Genomic DNA, 24138 nt, shown 5'->3' with positions numbered 1-24138 from the left:
AAGCCTTATCATACACCCTGCGCAAGGCCCGTCACGATGCTTGTTGCTATCTTACACCCTGTCAACAGTCTAATTTCACACCTTGCACCTGCACCGTTATAATAGCATCTGAGTTTAGGAATAAATCTACACTGGTGGGTGTGGAGGTCTTGAAGTGAGGTGTGTTCAGGTTAATATCTGGCGTGTTTCTATCTTGGCAGTAGGAAATACAGGTGCACCACTGACAACAGTCAACAGTCATGCAATTCATGCAAAATTGCGCTGTGCGCATCACGCACTTAAAAACGTACTATGTATTGCATCCACTTTGCTTTTCTCCAGTGCTTGACGCTGATCTCCAGAATCCCTTGACTTGCCACGAAGGTTGCTCACGAGAAGCACATGCATGGGGAACACTGCTGTTAGGAGTGTTTGAACAAAAGATGAGGCAGATTTGCATTCTGGGCCACAGCCCAGGTAAGCCGATCAATGAAGATGTTGGATCCAGGATAGATTACCACCTATTTTAGATATGAACAATAACAGTGACTTATTACAGGCATACAGTGTTCCTACTACTACTATTGAATTAACTGCTACTTGTAATATATTAAACTATAAAATACATTATATAAGGAAGCACTTTTAAGAATTACCATATTACCTGTTCTGCTTTTAGGACAGACCCCTAAGATTCCTGACCCTGACTCTGAGGTTTTTGCCTTCAGGATAGTCTTCATTTCCTTTATAATCTCTGGCAGTTCTAGAAACACAAAATTACAGAAATGCATGTTAGTTATAGAATTACATGCAATTCTAATAGCTTGTTCTCATGAATGTAAAAAAAATGTTTTTTTTTAAATATTGCAGTAGTCTGTGAGACCTGATACACTGCACTAGTCTTAACTGTATCACACATATAAACACCACTTTTATAAAAACATTTACTCCACCAACATTACTAAACTGTGCAAAAAGACAAATTAACAATGATAAGAAAAGTCCAGGGTGTGGCACAAAATGTAATAACTCCAGTCCATAGTTTAATATAACATGTACCGTCATCTTCAGTGAATTTCTTTGGTGGAACAGACACCCTCTTTTTGGGCATGGGCTATTCTCTCTCCTCGGACTGTGGGAGCAGGAATTCCCTTATCTTGTTGATGTGAAACCGATTATCTGACAAATATTTTAAAATAAGGTTATCAGGGTTAAAAACTGCTACGCCACAAATGTGTTCATTATGCAGATTTATCAAGTATACCTTTTTATAGCTGGCATAAGGGAATATTTCCCCTGTTCATACTTTTTTTGTAATAAGCATGCTTTTTAAAACATGCTTCCACAGAAATTACTTACTGCTCACAAACTGGATAGAGGCGCTGTATAATGGCCAGCCATGCTAGTAGTCTGTAATGGAGCATCTTTTTGTCGCCATACTTCCTAATTGCTTCAGTTTTGACTTCACTGTAGCTACCAGCATCTTCTCCATCACTCCACTACAAACTCTCTCATCTTGCCTGAAAGACTGAGAGAAATGCATATTAGCTACATGCTGTCACAGCTACTATACTGGCTGTATTCAAAGTGCACATCTCACCAGTGTGTGTAACACTCATTTCAAGTGCAAGTGAGAAGGAAGGTGGAGGAGGGTGTGAGAGCACCAGGGCTCAGAAACGTTGTATGTTGCAAGTTTCTTAGCTAAACTAGACTTTGTGTCTCATATCAGTCAATGTTGAAGGGTGTTTATGTAGTGTATTACGATGGGTAGCTCAATAAACACGAGGAATATAGGTTAAAATGATAAAAATGAGACTACATTTTACCTGAATTCTTAAAGCCTCAAGAGCCTATTGTAAGGCACTGGGATACAACACTTCGCTGGTATAACCAGAGTATAACTAACAGAGTGTAACTATAATTACAAATAATTGTAAGCTAATGCTACCTCGTGTTACAGCAATGCAGTCGAAAAGGCATGTTCAAAGTGTTAAAAACAGACAATATAACAGAAATCCATTATGGGTATCCAAAGTAAAAAATGTCTAGCTCGTAAAAACTAGAATCTCAAGCTCGTAGAAACTAGAAACTGAGAACTCACGCTACATAACCTACCATAAGGGGGGTCGGCTAACCTTACATTAGAAAGCTTAGCTAACAAACATTAGCTAAAAATGCCCACTACATGTACATATGTACACTAAACTCTCCAAGTCATCCACATGTTGTCTAAATGACACTTCATAAATGTTATTAAGCTAAGGTTTATACTTTATTTTTATGAAATTATACACGCAATGTTATAAGAAGGTGGCTGTTAGCAATTAGCAATTAGTCGTCAGCGGTTAGCGATTAGCTGCTAGCGGTTAGCATCATGTCAAGAATGGAAAACTACTAGCTAGTTAGTTTAGACCATAGAGAGCTATTTCTCTAATGTGTCTGTATTAAATATGGAATAGGACTTATGTAAAGGACGTACGCTTGCAACTAACTGAAGTGAAGTGAAGAAGTTAAACTCTTGCTTTAACTCGCACCCCAGAGTGAATGACACTAACTCTAAACCTAGCAACTACACATAATATCCACAACATTAACTGTTGTGCTCTAAACGAAGTAAATACACCTTATTTGAAGTAACACATGTAAATATAAAATATCTTCCTACATGAACTTCGCAGTGGAGGTGGCAGTGGACGTTGCCCTGAACTTTGCAGAGTTGGAAGTATCCAGTCCAGACTCTCACAGGCTCCACCCAGCAGCCCTACTAACAGCCAATCAGCACGTTAGGTCTTACAGTTTTTTATAAGTATAAAAAAGACCGCTTTTATCCGTTTTAAAAAGCCCGCGGTGAAAGTGAGCCCACTTAGAGAACAGACAGTTAACTGAATGAAATGCACAAACGAAAACATTATTGCTATTTTAATAAAGAAGAAAAAAGAAAGATTCCAAAACGCACGTTAACAAGGTGGAAAAAAGAATATTATTAACTGCTTTACTGCTGTGACATAACTTATCTGCATGCAGTTTTGTAAAATGACTTATTTTGTTTATTGATTTTTTTGGAATACAGAGAACACTGTTTTGTACATTTAAATGCAGAATTACTGGATTATGCAGAATTAAACCAAACATGAACATATATAATTTGGATTTAAAAGGGTTGTGACATATTTTGTTTTATGTTGTTGTATGGTAAACTTTAAACATTATTATATTTAATATTTTATTAAAATAAATATAAATTGTGCTCAGACATTTGCACGGGTGGAGCGTGCGTGTGCTGTGAAAGAAAGAATAATGGCGTTGAGTTTAAACGTGGAGCGTGGTGTTTCCACTGTAACTGAGTTCAGCTGCTCTTTATCATGTTTTCTGTTGAGCCAGAACAAAGACTAAAGCTGACTGTTTAAAAGGCAGTTTTTAAAGCTATTGCTATGTAGCTCAGGTTAAAAATAAGAGTTTATTTCTTATATATATATTTTGTTTAAAGAAAACTGTTCTTAAATTTGTAATACATGTTCCTGTATATTTTCTGTTTAATTAATCTGTTATATTCAGCTCTGAGAACTTTAGTCTCTTTCTGAGCCTATAAGATTCTGTGGTCTGTTTTCTAACAGCCAATCAGCTTTGAGAGTGGGCGGGAGCAGTGAACAACGGGTTAGGTTGGGCTGCAGAGAAAGCAAGTCGAGAGGGAACTATAGAGAAGCAGAAGCCAGGAGAGGGAGAGACGTGAATGGGATGAGAAAGTACACGAAAATAAGTGGAAAAACATGCAGTAGTGTTTATTATTTTCGAGTCAGTAACTGTGGGAGAGTTATGTGAGTACATTCTGTGTGTGGTTGTCGGACTGAGAACCAGTATTGGATGTTATCACACTGTTTCTGAACTGAGTAGCAGGCTAGCTCAGGCTGCTAACTTTCCCCTCGCGCTAAGCGCAGTGAACTGTATAGCACATAGACGGTATATAAAGATGGACGCCGTGTCGCCGTTCCCATTCATTCAACGAAAATGAAGCCAAAATCTTCCGCCATTTTGGCGATTCAGAGACCAGAGTCTGCTCAGTAGAGACCAGAGGAGGGAGAAAGACTGTGGAGAGACCGCCTACTTTAAATAACCCCGCCCCTGAGGGCTGCCTCCAGAGCTCACACAGTCTGCCGAGTCCAGTCGAGCCGAGCGGAGAACTTATCTGCAGCATGATACGATTAATATTTTCATAGTAACAGTAGTCTGTGCACGTTATGGATATTAACAGTGTACCCAGCCACATGATAGTTCTGTATGTAGCAAGTGGAAGTGAATAAAATACAGTGAATATTAATTTCGTGGTTTAAATGTTAGCTAGCTAGCTAGTAGGCATAAAGTAGGGAGACCGTGTTTGACCAAGTCATTTGTTAACGTGAGGCGGTGGTTAACCAGAAAGACAAGCTGAGCCTGAGGTAGACTTGCGTGATAAACTACACTAGCTAATTAGCTAACTAAAACTCTGATGCTTTGCCTTTTGTCTTTAATAGTATGTTTAATTGCATTATGTGGCACAGGAACACTAGCTAAATCAAACTATTTTTATTATATTTTTTTTAGAGAAAAATGAGTTCACGTGGAGTGAAGGCTAAAGGTGAAGGAGTGAAGGAAAAAGCAAAAGGTAAGATAGATAGATAGATAGATAGATAAAAAGAACGTTTTCACAGTGAAATGTAACTTAGTTGTGTACAAATCTTACTTAAGTAGGAATTAACTACAGCATTACTAGTGGTGATTTAGCATGAATTGGTGTATTGCTGTTCACATGTTTAATTGTACTATATTTTAGTATATATTGCTGTTATTGTAATAAAATGTGATTTAATATACTTTATTGTTCTTTTTTTTACAGTTGTATGGATAATGGGGGACAGCTACATTCGCCGTGGGGAGGACAGAGCGAGGAGGTCCCTGGGAACAGACCTGGGAACACATGCCAAGGTTCGGTGGTTTGGTTTGGGTGGACTGAGGTGGCGTGCCCTCACCTGGTTCTTTTACCAGTCCCTGCGAGGAAGAACAGTTCCGGATGTCCTGGTCATCCACTGCGGCGGGAACGACCTTGGGCGGATGAAGTGTCCATCTCGTCGCAGAGATGAAGGAGGATCTGTGTGATCTTCATCGGCGTCACCCACAGATGAGGATCATCATCTCTGAAATCACCCAGCGACGTCGATGTGGATCCACAAGGCCAAAAAAGATCGACAGGTCCTGGAAATTTGTGAACAGTGTGATGGCTAATTTTGTCTTGGGAGTAAAGGGGGGGTATTGTATGTCATCCAGACATAGTGTTTGACAAGTCTTGGCTGTTTCTAAAAGATGATGTTCATTTGTCGCCTTTGGGAAATGACATTTTTTTTATGTAATTTAGCCGAATGCCTGAAAGCCTTAATCCAGTAAGGGTGATGCTGGCTTAATCTTTCAGGCTGACAGTTTTGGCTGAAACAGTTCAGGCTTTTAAACTCTGTGTGTGGTGTGATGTGCATCTTTCATAGTATTATTTAACTACAAAAACATTTTTAGCCATAACACTGTTCAACATTGTCACTGTTCTTCCTTTGCTTATCCTTTTTTGCCCCTCTAGCCCATGTCTCCTTTATGTATTTATTTTTGAGCTCACATTCACCCAGATCATTCCACCACTGGGATCTCCTCCTTTTTTCTCCCCATGGCAAGTGTATCATGGGATTTTGGGGTTTTAAAGTTAAAAGTTTAAAGTTAAAATATTTACATTTTTATATAATAATAATAAGAATATATTCTATTTAATATGATTTATTTTTTTAGCAATAAAATGTTTTACAACACATCCAGCTGACTATGTCTTGATTTGTACTGCAATGGGATGTTATTGGACTGTCTTTAAAAAACACAGCTCACATTAAAAAGATCTACCACGTATTGTGAATTGACAAAATTAATTACTTTGTTCAATTGCCTTCAGATTACAAATATACTTGAACATGTTTCCTCTTATCAATTTTATTTTCTTCAGACAGTTTGAGTAAATGATAAAGTTTACAAAAAGATGTGAATATATTATTTGCAATACACTAAATGTATTAAATAATATGATGCATATACTTAATATGGATATTTAATAAATTATTTATTAAATATAAGCACATTTTCAAAAAGCAGTCTTGTACTCTTAGATCTTGGGATTTGTTACGTTTGCAGATCACCATGGCATTTGATTTTGAGTCAGTGGCAATTAAAGAAGTGCAGATGATTCAGTTGCAGAATAATGAGAAAAATATAAAAAAATAAAATGTAAATATTCAATCATGAACCACCACTCACACCTGGAACAAATCTAAAAGAGAAACAGTCATAACCAAACTTTTGCAAATAGTTTTAATACTTTTTTTTGCTGGCCTGGCTTAGTTTAAAGCCCACTCACCACGTCAAGGTGCAGACCATGAGTGGGAACACAGGACAAGACATACGTCACAAACAGACGCCACAACCACTTAAATTACATAAACATACATGGAAACATGTGGTCTTTTAAAAAAAAGAACCACGAACAATATTCAGAACACTTTAAATGTAAATGAAGTTTATACAGTTTATAAGAATACATTTGAAAAAGATGAAAAAAAACTTTTTGTAGACATGCAGAATACAAGAACTTGAAGGAACATCAACACACATAAGTAGAAGTCTTTTATTGTTTGGTTGCAACACATAAACCATGAACATTTTAAAAGAACTAAACTTGCAATTGTAATAAACATTTTCAAATAATAACTAGAGGACCAGATGAAGTAGTTTCTTCAGCTATTGCAGAAGCGTCATGAGAGGAAAGGTGAAAATGCTTCTTCATTTATTGCTAATGGCTCATTTATCCCCTGAGCAATATGCCAGGTCAGGCAGTGTCATAAAGCAAGTGCTCACTTATTCCAGAAAATTGGCGTAAAATAATGAGAGGATGACACTACATTCCAAAATTATATTTATAATAATAAAATATAAATTACATAAATAGACAAACATATATACACAAATAAATTACACAAACATATATACACATATATGTATCAAACAAGACAACACATTGAAAGCAGACGTCCTCTCATTATTCTCCATAAAAATGAATCAGCTTGCTTAGTTGCCTACGTACAGTCTTCCCGCTTTTGGCCATCTCACTTTGTCTTCTTGCAAAGTGATTAAATCGAACTTTGCAATACCATGAGGATGCCATCTTCACCAGAACATGAACATGGTTGGCTTCAACACACACGTCAAACATGTGATCTCTGAGCTGTGGGAAGAGATCTTGTCCAGCAGTTTCAGCAAGAACCTGAACCACAATGCCTAAAGTAATCCCACGTCCATGAGGAAGCTGACCACTATTTGTTCTGATCATCCTTTGAATCATTTTCTCCGTGGTATGGCAGATTGAGACCATGCCTGTTGATGGTTTCTGGAGACCACCTCTATCCTTCAAAAGAACAAAAGGGTGCCCTGGTGAAAAAAAAGTAGATTAAAGTATACTAAACATCATTATGCTATAGTGCACTAAAGTGTACTTGTAGCCGCACGATTTGTCAGTATACTTAAAGTGTGCTAAAATGGAACAACTATTTTAATTGTACAAAAAAATTGTACAAAAGTTCTACTTAAATTGTGCTAAGTGTATTTAACTGTACTAAAATGGAACTATTTTAAATATACTTAAGTAACATTTAAATATACTACTTCATGTATGTAACCCCTTATTTTAAATATGCTTACAGTAAAATCATAATACATTTAATGCGTATTACAATAGTATCACTATTATACACCAAGTATATAAGCAATGCACTAAAAATTGATATTAAATATATTTACATTAGACTTCAAATATGATGTCTTTTGTGAGAAGCACACTTCTAGTATACGTTGCTGGGTATAAAAATATATTTAAATATACTGTACTACAATTTTTAGCGTGTTACAAATTTATTTAATTTTTTTTATTTGACATTTAAAATGTATTTTAATTTAACTAAAGCAAGACCATATTTTCTTAAGACTACTGTGTATTAAATTTAAAGGTAAATATATTTTAAGTTAACTTTTTAAATATACATTAAATATACAAATACACATGCAGAATGTGCTTAAAGTGTTTAGAATCTATTAGCTTATAATGTCATTACAAATGTATTAATTTCTATCAGTTTATTTAGTTACAGAAAATATATTTTAAGCTCACTTCATAGTTATATCATGAATACAAATACATAATATTTGACTTTTCACTCACTGCTCATACTGATTGTAAAAAGAAACAAGAATATACGTATGCTGATTAATGCAAACATTTAATTGTACATCTTTGCTTGACTATGCAGCACTCCATTACAAGTGACCACAGTCTTAGGAGAAATTAGCAAGTTATTACAGCAACAGGTCACATCAACACAAGTAAAGCAAACAAACAAACTGCTCCGTATTTTCGACACCTTTTTTTTTTATCTTAACGTTTTCAGAAAACAGAAATCTTTACTAACTCTCTGTAGGGGCAAAAACTTAAACGACAAATGATGAAAACAAAACTAAAGAAATATCTTCACTTTGTAACTTGTTGCAACAGTTCCAATGCAATTTAAATGAACTGGCAAATGTTTTACATAAAAAGCATCAGTCCATCAGTTTTTTTCCCTGTGAACTGCTCATTGTTGCATTTTCTCCTTATTGCAGTCCACACATCTGAGGCTGATGTGTTGGTAAATTCTTCCATTACTGCATCTGTTACAGAAAACAAATTAATTATACTTCAGCTTTTACATACATAAGAAAATTGTATCATGTGTTACAACAGAAAAAAACTCTGCTGGTATTGAAACGCTTTTGGTACTTGGTATTTTGGTAAAATAAAATATAGAACTCAATCAATCCCACTAAACATTAGACGTCTTATGGACGTGAAGATCATGTCTATATTGCGTCGGTCGGTCCAAGACCAATTCTGTACGTCTACACGACGTGCAAACTAGGTCCGCTATTTGGACGTCTAACTATGACCCCACTTGGACGTCAATATGCAGTTAAACATTTGAACGTCGGACTAGGTCACTTTTTTGGGCGTCATGGGGACGTCTAATACAGGTGCAGGAAATTAACATTATTTAAGAATATATTTATTTTTAAATGTATGTCAAAATTGTTGTTATCAATATTGTTAATCACTATGAATATAGATTATTTATGATTAAGCATCATTTATTTCTAATTATTTATTTGAGTATTATATTTTTTATCTATTTAATTAATGAATGAATGTAGGTATTTATTTACGTATGTTTTTATTTTTATTTGGAAATGCAATTTATGTGGAAAATTGTTAAGTTGATTTCAACCAGTCAACGCCACTCTGATTTGCTGAGACCGCACGTCATCATAAACTCCACTCTGATATGCCGAGGCAAAACACGCTAAACATTTTTTGGCTGCTGCAGTAGCTCAGCTCAGCTCAGCTCATTCAGTTCAGCTCGCTCAGCTCAGCTCCGCTCCGGACCGGACTCAGCTGCCAAGCTATAAGGTAAGACGATATGTATAAGTTAATGTATTTGTAGTGTTAGTTGTTTTAGCTCTGTGGTCTTAAATCATCTGAACCTGCTGGCGTTGCCTCTCTTCCCAGGCAGTTAGCTAACTAGCTAGCTAGCTAACGATAGCTAAACAGTGGCCATAGTTAAAATGGAATTGGAATTACTTTTGAGAACGACCGTAATGCAAATAATATTTACTGTAACCGAAGCTTTAACGTAGAAGCATTGTCCGGTCATTAAGTCAATGCACTAACCAGAGCTAGGCTGATAAGCCAATCTAAGCTAAATCAAAGAACCGTCTTTGGCTAAATTCGCTAAGCTAGCGTTAAGTTATATACGTTTGTGGCACCCACAATTAACCTAGGCAACTGGGGGCAATATCAAGTGCATTTTGAATAGCATGAAGAAGTAAGTTTATGTTAATATTACATAAATAAGGCAATTTAAAATAGTTTGTTGTGGGAAAACATTTATTAAAATAGCTTAATATGATGTGTGAGAATTAAAACGGCACGATAATTCTGGTCAGGTGTTAAATGTGTATTCCCGCCTTTAGCTTAGCGTTAGCTTATCGTTAGCTTATCGTTAGCTAAGCCATAGCATGAAGAAGTAAGTTTATGTGAATATTACATAAATAAGGCAATTTAAAATAGTTTGTTGTGGGAAAAAATTAATTAAAATAGCTTAATATGATGTGTGAGAATTAAAACGGCACGATAATTCTCGTCAGGTGTTAAATGTGTATTCCCGCCGTTAGCTTAGCGTTAGCTAAGCCATAGTGTGAAGAAGTAAGTTTATGTGAATATTACATAAATAAGGCAATTTAAAATAGTTTGTTGTGGGAAAACATTTATTAAAATAGCTTAATATGATGTGTGAGAATTAAAACAGCACGATAATTCTGGTCTGGTGTTAAATGTGTATTCCCGCCGTTAGCTTAGCGTTATCTTAGCGTTAGCTAAGCCATAGCATGAAGAAGTAAGTTTATGTTAATATTACATAAATAAGGCAATTTAAAATAGTTTGTTGTGGGAAAAAAAATTTATTAAAATAGCTTAATATGATGTGTGAGAATTAAAACGGCACGATAATTCTCGTCAGGTGTTAAATGTGTATTCCCGCCTTTAGCTTAGCGTTATCTTATCGTTAGCTTAGCGTTAGCTAAGCCATAGCATGAAGAAGTAAGTTTATGTGAATATTACATAAATAAGGCAATTTAAAATAGTTTGTTGTGGGAAAAAAATAAATGGCCATCTTCAACATTTTCTGAGATTTCTAATTTGTCTTTTTCTACTTGTGCAGATGGAGTCATGAAATGTGACGGGACAGCCACCGAGGACTTCATACTTCGGAGCATCTCAAACATGCACCACAAAGACGTGGAGGACACACCGCTGTCTCTCAGGACCTAGAATCTTAATGAAAGTATAATGATGTTAAGGGAAGGTGTAATGGAAAGGTGTAATGTAAAGTTGTAATGGTGTTAAGGGAAGGTGTAATGTTAAAGGTGTAATAGTGTTGAGGGAAGGTGTAATGTTAAAGGTGTAATAGTGTTGAGGGAAGGTGTAATGTTAAAGGTGTAATAGTGTTGAGGGAAGGTGTAATGTTAAAGGTGTAATAGTGTTGAGGGAAGGTGTAATGTTAAAGGTGTAATAGTGTTGAGGGAAGGTGTAATGTTAAAGGTGTAATAGTGTTGAGGGAAGGGGTAATGTTAAAGGTGTAATAGTGTTGAGGGAAGGGGTAATGTTAAAGGTGTAATAGTGTTGAGGGAAGGGGTAATGTTAAAGGTGTAATAGTGTTGAGGGAAGGGGTAATGTTAAAGGTGTAATAGTGTTGAGGGAAGGGGTAATGTTAAAGGTGTAATAGTGTTGAGGGAAGGGGTAATGTTAAAGGTGTAATAGTGTTGAGGGAAGGGGTAATGTTAAAGGTGTAATAGTGTTGAGGGAAGGTGTAATGTTAAAGGTGTAATAGTGTTGAGGGAAGGTGTAATGTTAAAGGTGTAATAGTGTTGAGGGAAGGTGTAATGTTAAAGGTGTAATAGTGTTGAGGGAAGGTGTAATGTTAAAGGTGTAATAGTGTTGAGGGAAGGTGTAATAGTGTTGAGGGAAGGGGTAATGTTAAAGGTGTAATAGTGTTGAGGGAAGGTGTAATGTTAAAGGTGTAATAGTGTTGAGGGAAGGTGTAATGTTAAAGGTGTAATAGTGTTGAGGGAAGGTGTAATGTTAAAGGTGTAATAGTGTTGAGGGAAGGTGTAATGTTAAAGGTGTAATAGTGTTGAGGGAAGGTGTAATGTTAAAGGTGTAATAGTGTTGAGGGAAGGTGTAATGTTAAAGGTGTAATAGTGTTGAGGGAAGGTGTAATGTTAAAGGTGTAATAGTGTTGAGGGAAGGGGTAATGTTAAAGGTGTAATAGTGTTAAGGGAAGGTATAATATTGTTAAGGGAAGGTGTAATGCAGGGGTCTCAAACTCATTTTTGCGGAGGGCCACATTGACATATTGGCTGTCCTCTGAGGGCCAGATGTAACTTATAAATATAAGAAAATGTAACCAGATGTAATATAAAATGAATGTAATTACTCCTTAATGTTAAATAACTCTCAATATACTATTTATTCAATCAAATATTACAGTTGCATGGAAAAATGTTTGCTTGTTGCTCTATTAACATAAATCCTTTTAATTTGTCATGTTATGAAATCCAAAAACTCCATCAATCAAGAACCAAACTATTCAAGCGAATAGAAATGACATCAAGTTATATTAACTTTGATCAAAATGTTTGATACTGAAATAAGGCTTAATAAATATAAAATCAAAAATTGTGAGCTGTGACAGATTTAGCATTTCCTCAGATTTAGCAGTTCCTCATCCAACCACTAGTCGGAGCTGCAGCAGCAGCAGCACAAGCCCGCAGTCTTTGCTTAGTCAGAGCTACAGCCCAGCCACGGGCTACAGGACTCAGCTTAGCCAGTCTGGAGCGTTTTTAAAAATGTGTAAGTTCTTCTGTGTATGAAATAAAATAACCCCACTAACCGGATAATACAGCTCTCTACAGTTCATCTTTCAGCCCAAGCAGCTAACAGCAGCAGTTTAGAGCAGCGTCACGGAGGCACTGCTGGGATTACATTATAAACAGGTTAGTTAGCGCGCTGCTAACCTCAGGATGTTTATAACTACGGAGTTTAGTGGACACACCACGGCAGCAAGGTTAGACTGTTGAAGGCTACTGAAGACTACTAAAGCAGGCAACGCAGCGTAAGCAAAAAAAAAAAAAAAAAAAAACACACACACACCAAAATACAAGTTAAGATAAAATATGAAAACGAACATAATAAAGCATAAATAATTAAATTGAATTGCGGGCCAGATGTATGTTTATTTTGTTAACCCGTGAGGGGCCGTATGAAACCGCGTGGGCCGGTACTTTGAGACCCCTGGTGTAATGTTAAAGGTGTAATAGTTTTGAGGGAAGGTATAATATTGTTAAGGGAAGGTAAATGTTTAGTGAAATTGTTATGGTGTGAATCTAAGGTGTATGTTATGTTGATGTAAAATAAAGGCATTAACCCCAAATGAGATTTACTCATTATGTTTATTATTATATTAATGTTTCCCCAAACAGAAAGGGTCAATTTAAAATCAACAGTGGTAAGATGGGGGTAATTAATTTATCCCTTGCTTTTACTGGTTCTTTGCAGGTTGACATGTTTTGGAAAAAGTGAGAGGGTTGAAATTCAATTTATTTGTAAAGCATATTGTGTATAACTAACGTGCATAACTAGTTCCAGTAGGTTGTGAACCTGTTCCAGTAATTGTTTGGCTTAGCTTTGTATGCGTTTCCAGTTAACTGCTGAAGCTGGAACAATGGAACAGTTGCCACCGTCTGAAATGGCACTACAGTTATGCAGGGAGCCTCAAAGTAGTTGGTCTATAAAAACGTATACATGTAAATTTCACGTAGAAAAGACGTCCACAACGACTTAATTTAAACTAGAATTAGCCCTTATCCGGAGGTCTGGGGGACGTCAATACTGGACGTGCAGAAGACGTCAGAAAAAAGACGTCGTCTGGCGTCACAGTCTGCACCTTCAGGAGACCAAAATTGGACGTGCAAAAATGACCTAGAAAAGACGTCGTTTCAACGTCTCTTTGTTTAGTGGGATACTACACTCTAAAAAACAGAGGTACGATATGAGTTCTTTTTTGTACTCAAAGGTACACTCTTCATAATTGTACCCTCAAAAGTACAATATTGGTCTTTATAGGATCAGATTTGTTCCCTCTGAAGTACAAAGTAATTTCTAACAGCAGTAAGTACAAATTTGTACCGTTTAACCAGCGAAAAGGTACATTCAGTATTCTGCATCACTGCACTAATAAACAATATATGCTTTAATTGCACATTTTTTATTTGAAAGCCAGACAATTTTGGATCATCAAGTTTTTGAGTCATATTTAGTTGATGATAATGTTTATAATTTTTATAATCTTTACTGGCACAAAAACCATGGGTACAAAAAAGGACTTTCACTGAAAGGTACTTTTTTGTACCTCAGTATAAGATACAGCCCCAGCGACAAGCTTTGTACTCTTTTAAGTACAAATCTGTACTTATATTTCTTAGTGTGTAGTGTAGCGGATGAGAATATAAATAATATTTTATTATTTCATTCCACATAAAATCCTTCTCTAATTATCTTTGTTATCCTTTTGAGTATTTTTCTGTATTTCTGGGTATTATTTATTTTATACTTGTGATTTTTTTTTTCCTTTTGGGGGTGATTTCAAGCTGTAATATTGATTTTAAGCTGAACTGCGGAGCAGACTTTTATTTTGAAATCGCGCGAGTTTTCAGTGTCAGCGCGGGCTTCTCTCTCCTCAGTTCGCGCTAAATACTGCTGAGGAGAGGTGGGTGTTTACTGTGCTCCTGATGAAATACTGTTTTAAAACTGTTCAAGCACTTATAGTGCACTAAATCTGTACTCTTACTTGTGTTTTAGTACTAAGAGTAAGTTATCTCTGGTTGTGTGGGTAGTTCGTTTGTGTAGAGAGTTTTTTATATACAAGTACAGCAGATTTAGTGGAGTTAAGGGAGATACTGCTACCAGTTAAGCTAATATGGTGTGCTTTTCTTCTCACAGCTGTATGTGTGTGTGTGAGAAGGACCAGAATTCACTCTACGCTGTGTTGTATGCTACTCTCATGCACAGGTACTGCCACAGGTTAATTGGTTAATTGTTTAATTAATTTAGCTAATTGTTTAATTGCATCAGCTGTTTATTTTTATTGGAATTTGTTTTGTTATAATGAAATTAATGTTCAGAAGGAAAAAAATATACGTCATTTATGGGAGTCTCTCTCTATATATATGTGCATGGGGTAATGTATTATGGTAATGTATAATATTGTATTTTATTTCATAGCTATAGATATATTCTTAATGTTTATTTTCATAACATAGTACTCTATATTTGTGATACAATATTTTATGATGTCTATTTTATTGTGTGTTTTATCAACTTGATGTAGAGGAAAAAAGTGTAGTCAGTTCGCGCTAAATACTGCTGAGGAGAGCTGCATGTGTGTGTGTGAGAAGGACCAGAATTCACTCTATGCTGTGTTGTATGCTACTCTCATGCACAGGAAATAGAGAGAATAAAACTCCTGTTGTATGGCAGAGTGTGTCCCGTGTTTCCATCATCGCATTCACAACGCAGAGGGTGGCCAAGCCTACTAAGAGAGAGAGAGAGACACACACACACAGTCAAACTTGAGCCGGCTACACTAGCAGTTTAGAAACAATATATGAGCAGAACTTTATCAGCATTATTTACAAGTATGATTACTGTGCAAGTAGATCTAATTGGAAGTTTGTTATGGTTTTTTACAACTGCTTTTAAACTAAAATTACACAGTGAAACATTATTTTCAACCTCAGTTAAGAAAAGTTGTTGACTGGTAAACTTGCTGGAACAATACACATCCATTTTTATTGGCTTGCCTGTTATAGCATGCACCTTCTCCACATAAGACTTTCCGGTAAGGGTGGATTCGCTCAAGGTTTCTTTGGTAAAGACCAACATGGCCAGCTCCTGCGCAAAGATGCTCATCCTGGTTCGGTTGAGTCTTTGGTAGGTTTTTTTGGGGAACCATGACATTAGACTTGGCCAAGGACTGCTGTGTGATAAGACAAAAAAAGAGGAAATATCCATGATCAACACTGATGCCATGCAAAGATATATATATATATATATATATATATATATATATGTGTATATGTATATAGTGGCTTAGCAAAGCAATGAGCTTTAACGTACCATTTCAACCTCGTCATCTGGTACAGATGATGAAGTTGATGCTCCCGACATTGAAATCACAGATGATGGAGTGCTGCTCTGAAAGCTTGCTATTCCATGCACTCCTTGACAGACTTGACCGACTCAGGCAGTTCTAGAGACAAATCAAAGTAAAATTAAACAGATTCTTTTAGGTATATGCATCATTAAATGGTTATGATTCAAAGGGTTATATATGACATCAGAATAGTTCAGAAAAGTGGTTATACGAATCTGACATCTGAAACATTTCAGTGAATGAAATGGCTATGAAAACACTGCCTATATCCTGAGAGACTGTATTAAAGGTTTGTCCTAAATCTTTTTAAGCACGATACATTGAGGAGAGGTTGATGCAAAGAACAAGGTCACCACTATTTCACCATAGAGACTTAAAAGTAAGTATATATGAAGGGATAATTATATAAAATAATTTTCAGAAATATAAGAAATAGTGTTTATCTGTTTTTGCAAATTAACTATTGCATGCGGTAGCTGCACTGCTTTACACTGATTGTCCTTTTCCACCAAAGTGGAAGCGGTACCATGCCGTGCATGTGATTTTTGAGCAACAACAAAAAGGTTCTGGAACCAGAAAAGTTTGTTCCCAGTGCGAAACAAAAAGTATCAGATTTTTTTGCGTGAACTGTGACAACATCTGTTGGCGTCTGTAGGCGTACACAATCCGAGCAATCAGAGAAGCTCTAGAGAGGAGAGAATACCCACTTCAGAACCTGCTCCGAGATGCTTAGGCCACCAACAATATTTAATAATTATTATACTGGACAGTTTACTCACATCTTTAACAGATAACCATATAAAATATTTCAGCACCGCTTACTTTTGTAGCGGCTCAGTGGTTTAATACCTGGTGCTAATTGAGATGTTGAAATATTTTTTTAATTGGGCGCCAGTTATTAAATTAATTTAATTAGATTAATTAATTAATTACACAAGACATCTCAGGGTGTGGTTTCTACAGGTGACAGAAATTTTCATGACCAAGTTATCCAGAAAAACACACTGAAATGACAGGTTTTGTAAAATAAAAGTATTTTATTAAATCACACAGATATGAGTAAATAATTCATTAAAAAGTCATAAATGTAGCCATTAGATATCAAATCATAGTGTAGAATGATAAATGAGAAATAAAAGAACAAACATGTTATAATGCTGATATGAAAGGAATAAAGATTAATATAACTATTAAGTGAATATTTCTAAATAAGGGTCTAAGGCATTTTAAGTCTACGAAACCAATTCTTATTTCCACCCAAGACACTCAAAATGAGTCATCTATACTAAAGACGCTCTATTAAAGACCCGACCCAAACCATGACCAACAGACACCATCTGCCGAAAGATTAAACCCAGCTCTGCCTTACTCTGAGTTGTTGAAGTGGGCCTTGGTGAGTCCGCCTGGGTTGGTCGTCTGATGCTTCACCCCGAAAAAGGATCACGTGAGCCTGTCTGCAGGATGGTTTGACTTCCTGTGTCAGCACGGAGCCCCATTAGAACCCACAGGGTAAATCCCCACTCTCAGCTGGCTTGCTGGTGGCCTCCGGACCGCAGGTTTCTGGGTTGGATCTGGCGGATCTCTTTTTCAGCTGTACTTTAGCTAAACTTAGATGGAATAATGCTTGGCTTCGTAGATTGTAAAATAACCTTAGATATTTTAACTAGGATAGCTAATATTAATATACTTGAAGATTAAATGCACTAGTCTAAGAAAACTAACTTAAGATGACTAAACTAACAGTCTATCCTTTCTCCATCTCTGGGCTCCCTAACCTCTCTCCTCTAACTGTTTTCCTCAACTCATCTTCTCCAACTCCTTCTCCCACTACTTCTCCTTAAACTCTACTGGCAACTCTAAACTGGAAACTGAACTGTGTCTGCCCAGTTTAACTATTAGTCTCTGTGGCCTGTTTGGCCCCTGAGCTATGATTGGCCCTGTGGCCCAAATGTCTGTGTTTTGATTGGTCTAGGAGCAATTTCAAACTTTGGTGGGGATTCACAAAGGGCCATAAACCCCCCCTCGCTCACATGGTCAGCATGCTTCAGCATTTTTCTAATAGATCAAACCAAAAGAAAACTCAATTAAACAGTGGATCAAAATACATTTTTCAGCATATCAGTTTGTGAGGATAAATTCAGGAAACAAACAATCTTACAATTGAATCACAATAAATGTAATATATATATATATTTTGCCCACAAACATGTAATATTCAAGATAATCTTAGAAATACAACGATGGATGGTACTCTGTCAGAAAGAGATCAAGAGTCATGTTATTATTTAAACCCAATTAAATCACTTAAAAGATAATACATGGTTAAACCACTGATAACCAAATAAAGCTAAATTATCAAATGCTAATTAAACCTTGTTGATTCAGACTTGAATGTGTAGGAGAATTCAATCAGGACACATCCAAACACATATACCATATACCAGACACATATACCATTATTTAGTAAACATTCTATAAAACACCTTTTTTATATAGTCAATATATATGTATTTTAAGCAAAATCTTCTGAGTGAGAAATTCCTCCCCTTTGCTGAGTGCTTAGATAAGCGGTTGGCATCGGAATTTACGATGGTGGGGGAAGGAGTTCTTTCTGCACGCCACAGAATTTGAGCCTGCAATGTTGAAAATGGAATTTCCAAGCTTAGAACATTTCTCTTAATTTCATTAATCTTATTTCTAAGTGATTGCAGAAATAACTAGGCACAAACCCCTAAATTGGTACAACATTTGGTGAATTAACAATTTCCAAGGCATTAATTAAGTTTTGACACTCTCTTAAGTCCGCAGTCCCGTCCTAGTGATGGTGTTGCAAATGTTCCAAATGTTTACATTAACTCCGAGGTTTATGACTTGGAGGAATGTAAACAGAATTTTACCCTAAACTCGCATTTAGGGCTCTCGAGCGAGGCTGAGTGAAGAAATAGTCAGTAAATGTCATTTTGAAATTTAAGGTTGTTTGAAAAAGATTACTCCAAGGTTTTTTTAGAGTGTTCTGGGTTCGAAGTTTCCTTATAGGCCGTAAAGTGGGGGTAGTGTGTGTGTCTGTGTGTAAGCAATGAAGAAATCCTCTGGTTAATCCACTACACTTTTTTAAAGCTTTCAAACACTTGGCTTGTGGGTGTGTCTGTGACAGTTTCAAATTCAATGAAGCAACTAAACAGCTTTAAAGTAGCACTCTAAATTTTAAGATTTTTAAAGTTCTAATCTATAGTGCAGTAAATCCAGCTTCTGCGGTTCTGCTACTATATCAGCAAATGACTACAAACTGCTAGAGGGAGCCGGCAAGTAAGTCGTGAATGGAGGTGAATTGAGCTAAATGGCTAAAATAGTAACTAACCACTAACCACACTTGCTAAAAAAGCAAAGAAACTTTACCAATAAATTTCTTTTTTCAGTTTACAACAGTTTTTTGACAGTAAAGGTGTTAGCATCACTACTACTGTGAGCTGACAGGTTGGTCTCTATTAGAGATTCTCGAACCAACACATTGGTTGCAGATGTGACATTATTTGAAAAAGCCCACCTATTATCAGCATGTGATCCTCTGTGTAAGAAGTAATCACAAAACAACAACTGGCCAGTGTCAAGCAGAGCAGAAAGCAAAGTGGCACACCACTGGCAATGTGAAAGCAAAACAAACTTTAACAGCAATACTATCATGTAAACGGCCAAACCTGCAAGGAAACAACTGATCAGCAACCAATTCAAATGACAAAAGAATCAATGGTCTTTGGAGATCAATACGTAGCCAAAATTGGGTTTCCTTACACTTTTGTCTCTGATTTCAACAAAGCCAGTTGTTCTCAAGAGTTTTTGTGATTACAAAAGTGCTGCCTTCAAATTGTATTGGAAATATTTTATTTATGAGATGAATGCACATGAATGGCACCTCAAAGAGATGAAACTCTGGGCTTTCTTAAGTGTTAAAAAATATCCTGCAGATTTAACAGAAGCTACAGTTCATTTTTTTAACGGTTTACACCCTTCCACACTTAAAACAATTGGATACATGCATAGTATATGCTATTGATACTTCTACTGGACAACAAATGTGATATCACGTGCTTACTCTCTATGACAGCCTTAAATTCTCACATATAAAATAACTTATTCCAACCTCAAATTCTAATGTGCACTTACCACGGAGGGATGTAATTATGGCATCATTATCAATTTCTACCATGACTTTCTCTGGCTGGTGACAACCTAGAAGGCTTTCTTCTTCATCTTCATCAAACAACTGCAATATAAAAAAAATGTCATATCAGTGCAGTTAGTATTCAGCGGAAGTTGGGGTCAAACCATGTTGTGTGGTTAACTTGCGTACCTACCGTATTTTACTCCTCTTTCCCGCCGTCCTCCCGTATTATTATTTTCCCGTAAATTTCCCGTATTATATTAAAATAATATATATATATATATATATATATATTATTGAGGAGACAGGGAACTGACCGCTCTGTGTCTCTTAACCAATCGTGGAGCCGGTTCAAGGAGAAAGTCCCGCCTTTCAGGAGAAACAGCCAATCAGCTTGCAAAGGAGGGTCAGTGTGGGGAAGCCCCCCGTCGCTGTGAGTTCAGGCAGTCGGAGCTGCTGATGTTAAAACAGATCTGGATATTCAGCGATTTTTCTAAAAGAAAGGTAACGGTAGGCTAATCATGTAAACTGTGATGAGATTTTTCTGATAGCTGCTTAAAAATACTCGTCTCCGAAATAAAACACACAGATTAAACCTTTTAAAATAAAAAAATACAGCTTGTGACTCAGTTTAACTAGAAATTTGTAGAGGACCGAAATGAACTGGGGTGGGTTTCCCGAAAACGATCAATCTTAGCGAATAACGAACGAACTAACGAATGACGTGAGTAAAGAACGAGACAGTTCTGCGAGTGTTTCCCAAAGAGCTTCGCAACGTGAAAATTAACGAAGGAGGTTAAAGAACATCTTTGTTGACTCCTCCCCAAAAACAGCGCACTCAATCGATCCACAAATATCGATTCAACATTGCCAATATGCAGCATTTATTCACTATTACACCTTAAAAACGTAGAAATGTGTTGTAATCATCAATATTATACATATTCTGAAATTTAAATTACAAAAGGATGTACTTTGGCATTAATAAAATACTCCTAAAGATACATATGACTAAATAAATACTCGAAAATCTAATCTATTAAAAAAAATTAAACTTTTTTACTTTTTTAAAACTATTATTGTTAATATATATATATATATATATATATATATGTATATATATTATACTAATATTATTAATAGTAATTTGGCGAGTCATATTAATTTATTATTATAATTATTAATAATAATATAAAAAATATAATATATAAAAAATATAAAAATAATATAATAATACATATATGTATGTTATATATATTATACCAACATGAGTATGCTCATCCAAATCCCCATCTCAGTTGGGTTTAGGTCAGGGGATTGTTAAGGCCATGCACCTTTTTGTTTACTAGATAATTTTATTTGCGTCAATTAATAGTTTTCATGGTTTTAATATTAATCCACAATGTAAAAAAAAAAAAAAAAAACATTAAATGAGACGTGTCAACTTTTGACTGGTATTTATATATTTGTGAGCTGACACACCCCAGAGTTTGCCCAGATGAACGGCCACAATGTTAGAATGGTTAGAAGCACCTGATTAAGGAATAATATTAAATATTACCTGCACATTCACCGATACCCTTTACAATACGAGTAGGTGTGATTAAAGACACCGCAGGCGTCCCCTTCACCGGACCTACAGTACCAGGAATTTTCCCAATAGCATGGAAATATATAATGTTGTGCTGTAATTCCCGGGCTGGTGGGAAGTGTATATAAGTGTGTATTCCACAGTAACAGCCTGATTACAGAATCCACGGACTTGGTGACTTTGCAGCTTTGCTTAGACCGTGAGCATCATCTACAGGAACCTGGATTTTAATAATGGGTTTGCCAGGTTAGACTACAAGCCACAGACAAATTGGCATTATATATGGCATTATATGGCAATATAATATAATATAATATAATATAATATAATATAATATAATGTAATATAACTCATTCAATCACTTACTCACTCATCGTCAACCGCTTTATCCGTTTAGGGTCGCGGGGGGGCTGGAGTCTATAACAGCCAGCTATACACCCTTGAAAGGCCGCCAATCCGTCGCAGGGCAGACAGACACAGACAGACACACAGACACATCCACTCACACACTCACACCTAAGGGTCAGTTTTTAATTTTTATCCGACATCCAATTAGGTCTTTGGACTGTGGGAGGAAACCGGAGCACCCGCAGACACGGGGAATATTACAATACAATACAATACAATACAATACAATACAATACAATACAATACAATAAAATACAATATAATTGCTTCAACCACGGAAATGAACATTTTTCTCCCTTAAAATTGGCGGTCCCTGGTGTGTAAGGTGCTGAACTGCAAGTCGAGATCCCCTAAAGAAGCTCTTTAAGAATAAGGACTGGGTGAGAGCACTCGTTAATCTGCGAGCGAGTTTACGTAGTACTTTAGTTACGCACGGGTTTGGGAAACACTCTTTAATTAACGATCAATCTTAAGTACGAGTTAACGAAGTTCTTAGCGTTACGAAGCTTTCGGGAAACCCACCCCTGAACTGATCAGGGGTGGAGTGATCAAAAGAAAGAAGTATTAATTAAAAATTATTAATTGTGTAGCCCATTAGGACTAATTTTTACTGATGGAATATATCTGGTCCATGTCCTTTTAGTAAAAGCTCATGATACTATTTTTTAGGTCACATACAGTCATTTTGTAGAATTTGTGCACCCTTTGTTCAATTTTAAATCCATTAAATAAAAAATATATATATATATATATCATATAAAAGAGTGCATTATGCCAAAAAAGACATGAAATCTTAACTTTTTTTTAAAATATCTAGATAAGGATTTTTAATTTGGCTGCATTAAAAGAATGACATATGTAGGAATGTCCACAACATTTCAGATTCTGATAATCTAATTGTAGTGTAAGTGTTTCACATGTGGTTATTTTAGATTTTTTTTTTTTTAAATGTAAGGGATACTGAACCTTCGTTGGGCTGGTGGGACGGCTTTAAGTGGACAGAGGAAAATATCCCTTATTTTTAAATCTAAAACTTGACAGGTATGAATCACGTGCGTTACCGCTTTAAAGTTGACAACCCTAGTATATTTAAATATATTAAACTAGTCACACCAATGTAAACAGAAGCATTTTTTGAACAATAACAACTTATAAGAATACAAAACAAATCACAATAACTGCATATTGTACACTGTATTAACATAAGTGTTTGCTCACCCACCCAATTCACTGAATTCAGGTGTTGTAATTACTTCCATGGCCACAGCTATATAAAACCAAGCAAGCAGCTAGTCTTGCAGACTACTTCTACAAACATTACTGAAAGAACGTGTCTCTCAGAAGCTCAGTGCATTCCAGCACTGTGGTGTCGGGATCTAGGATGCCACCAGATGCCAGGCAGGCAAGCAGATAGTTTTGACAATACATAGTAAGTGCATTCTTGCCACTATACAGCTTTCTCAAGGTAAATCATATGATAGGTTGACTGACTGATTTAGGACTTACCTCTCTGTGAGTTGATGCAGCAAGTGGACCACAGAATTTTGAATGTGACACACCAACATTATCGTCATCATCCTTAAAAACAGAGAGGAAACTTTGAGTTGCCTTCAAAGAAAAATCATAAAAAATAAAGATAAAAAGTTAGAAAACATATATAATGTAAACTTTTCTTTTCAAACATGTCAATGTTTGTCTCGTCAGAAGTATCTTGTGTGGATGTCAGAGGCTTTTTTTTGTTTAAGGGTAGTCTTCAAACATTTCATCACGTCAGCTCTTGCTGCCTGGGTAAGCTTTGCATTCTTTGCCTAAAAAAAAAAAAAAAAAAAAAAAATTGAAATTCCACTTAATATGTTTTCTCTCTCTCAATCCCCCACCCCCTCAAACACACACACTGCTAATTTTTTTTATCAGGTTATGTCATTTAAGGTTAAATTAAGGCTCTTACTAAACAAAAGCTGTTTATCAATGGCTTAAATAAAAGACATTTCTGTGCCTGCTAGCTAAAGATTTAAAACCAACTATATGCAACTCTCTTTCCAAGGAATTATTGGTACAACTATTTCTAGAACAAATAACAATACTTATAT

General features: G+C 36.0%; 1 long non-coding RNA gene across 1 annotated transcript; it reads right to left on the bottom strand.

Annotated features, from left to right (window-relative positions):
• Nucleotides 1-15466: 15466 nt before the first annotated feature.
• LOC111197037 (uncharacterized) lies at nt 15467-23876 on the bottom strand. Its single transcript, XR_002652319.2, has 4 exons — nt 23555-23876; nt 20052-20151; nt 15854-15986; nt 15467-15713 (listed from the first exon to the last, which is right to left on the bottom strand). It is a non-coding gene; the product is annotated as an uncharacterized LOC111197037 (long non-coding RNA).
• Nucleotides 23877-24138: the final 262 nt, after the last annotated feature.

Source organism: Astyanax mexicanus, unplaced genomic scaffold (genome assembly GCF_023375975.1).
Source record: "Astyanax mexicanus isolate ESR-SI-001 unplaced genomic scaffold, AstMex3_surface scaffold_36, whole genome shotgun sequence".
In the NCBI taxonomy this organism is placed as follows: Eukaryota; Metazoa; Chordata; class Actinopteri; order Characiformes; family Acestrorhamphidae; genus Astyanax; species Astyanax mexicanus.
This window is presented reverse-complemented; position numbering and strand designations above follow the sequence as displayed.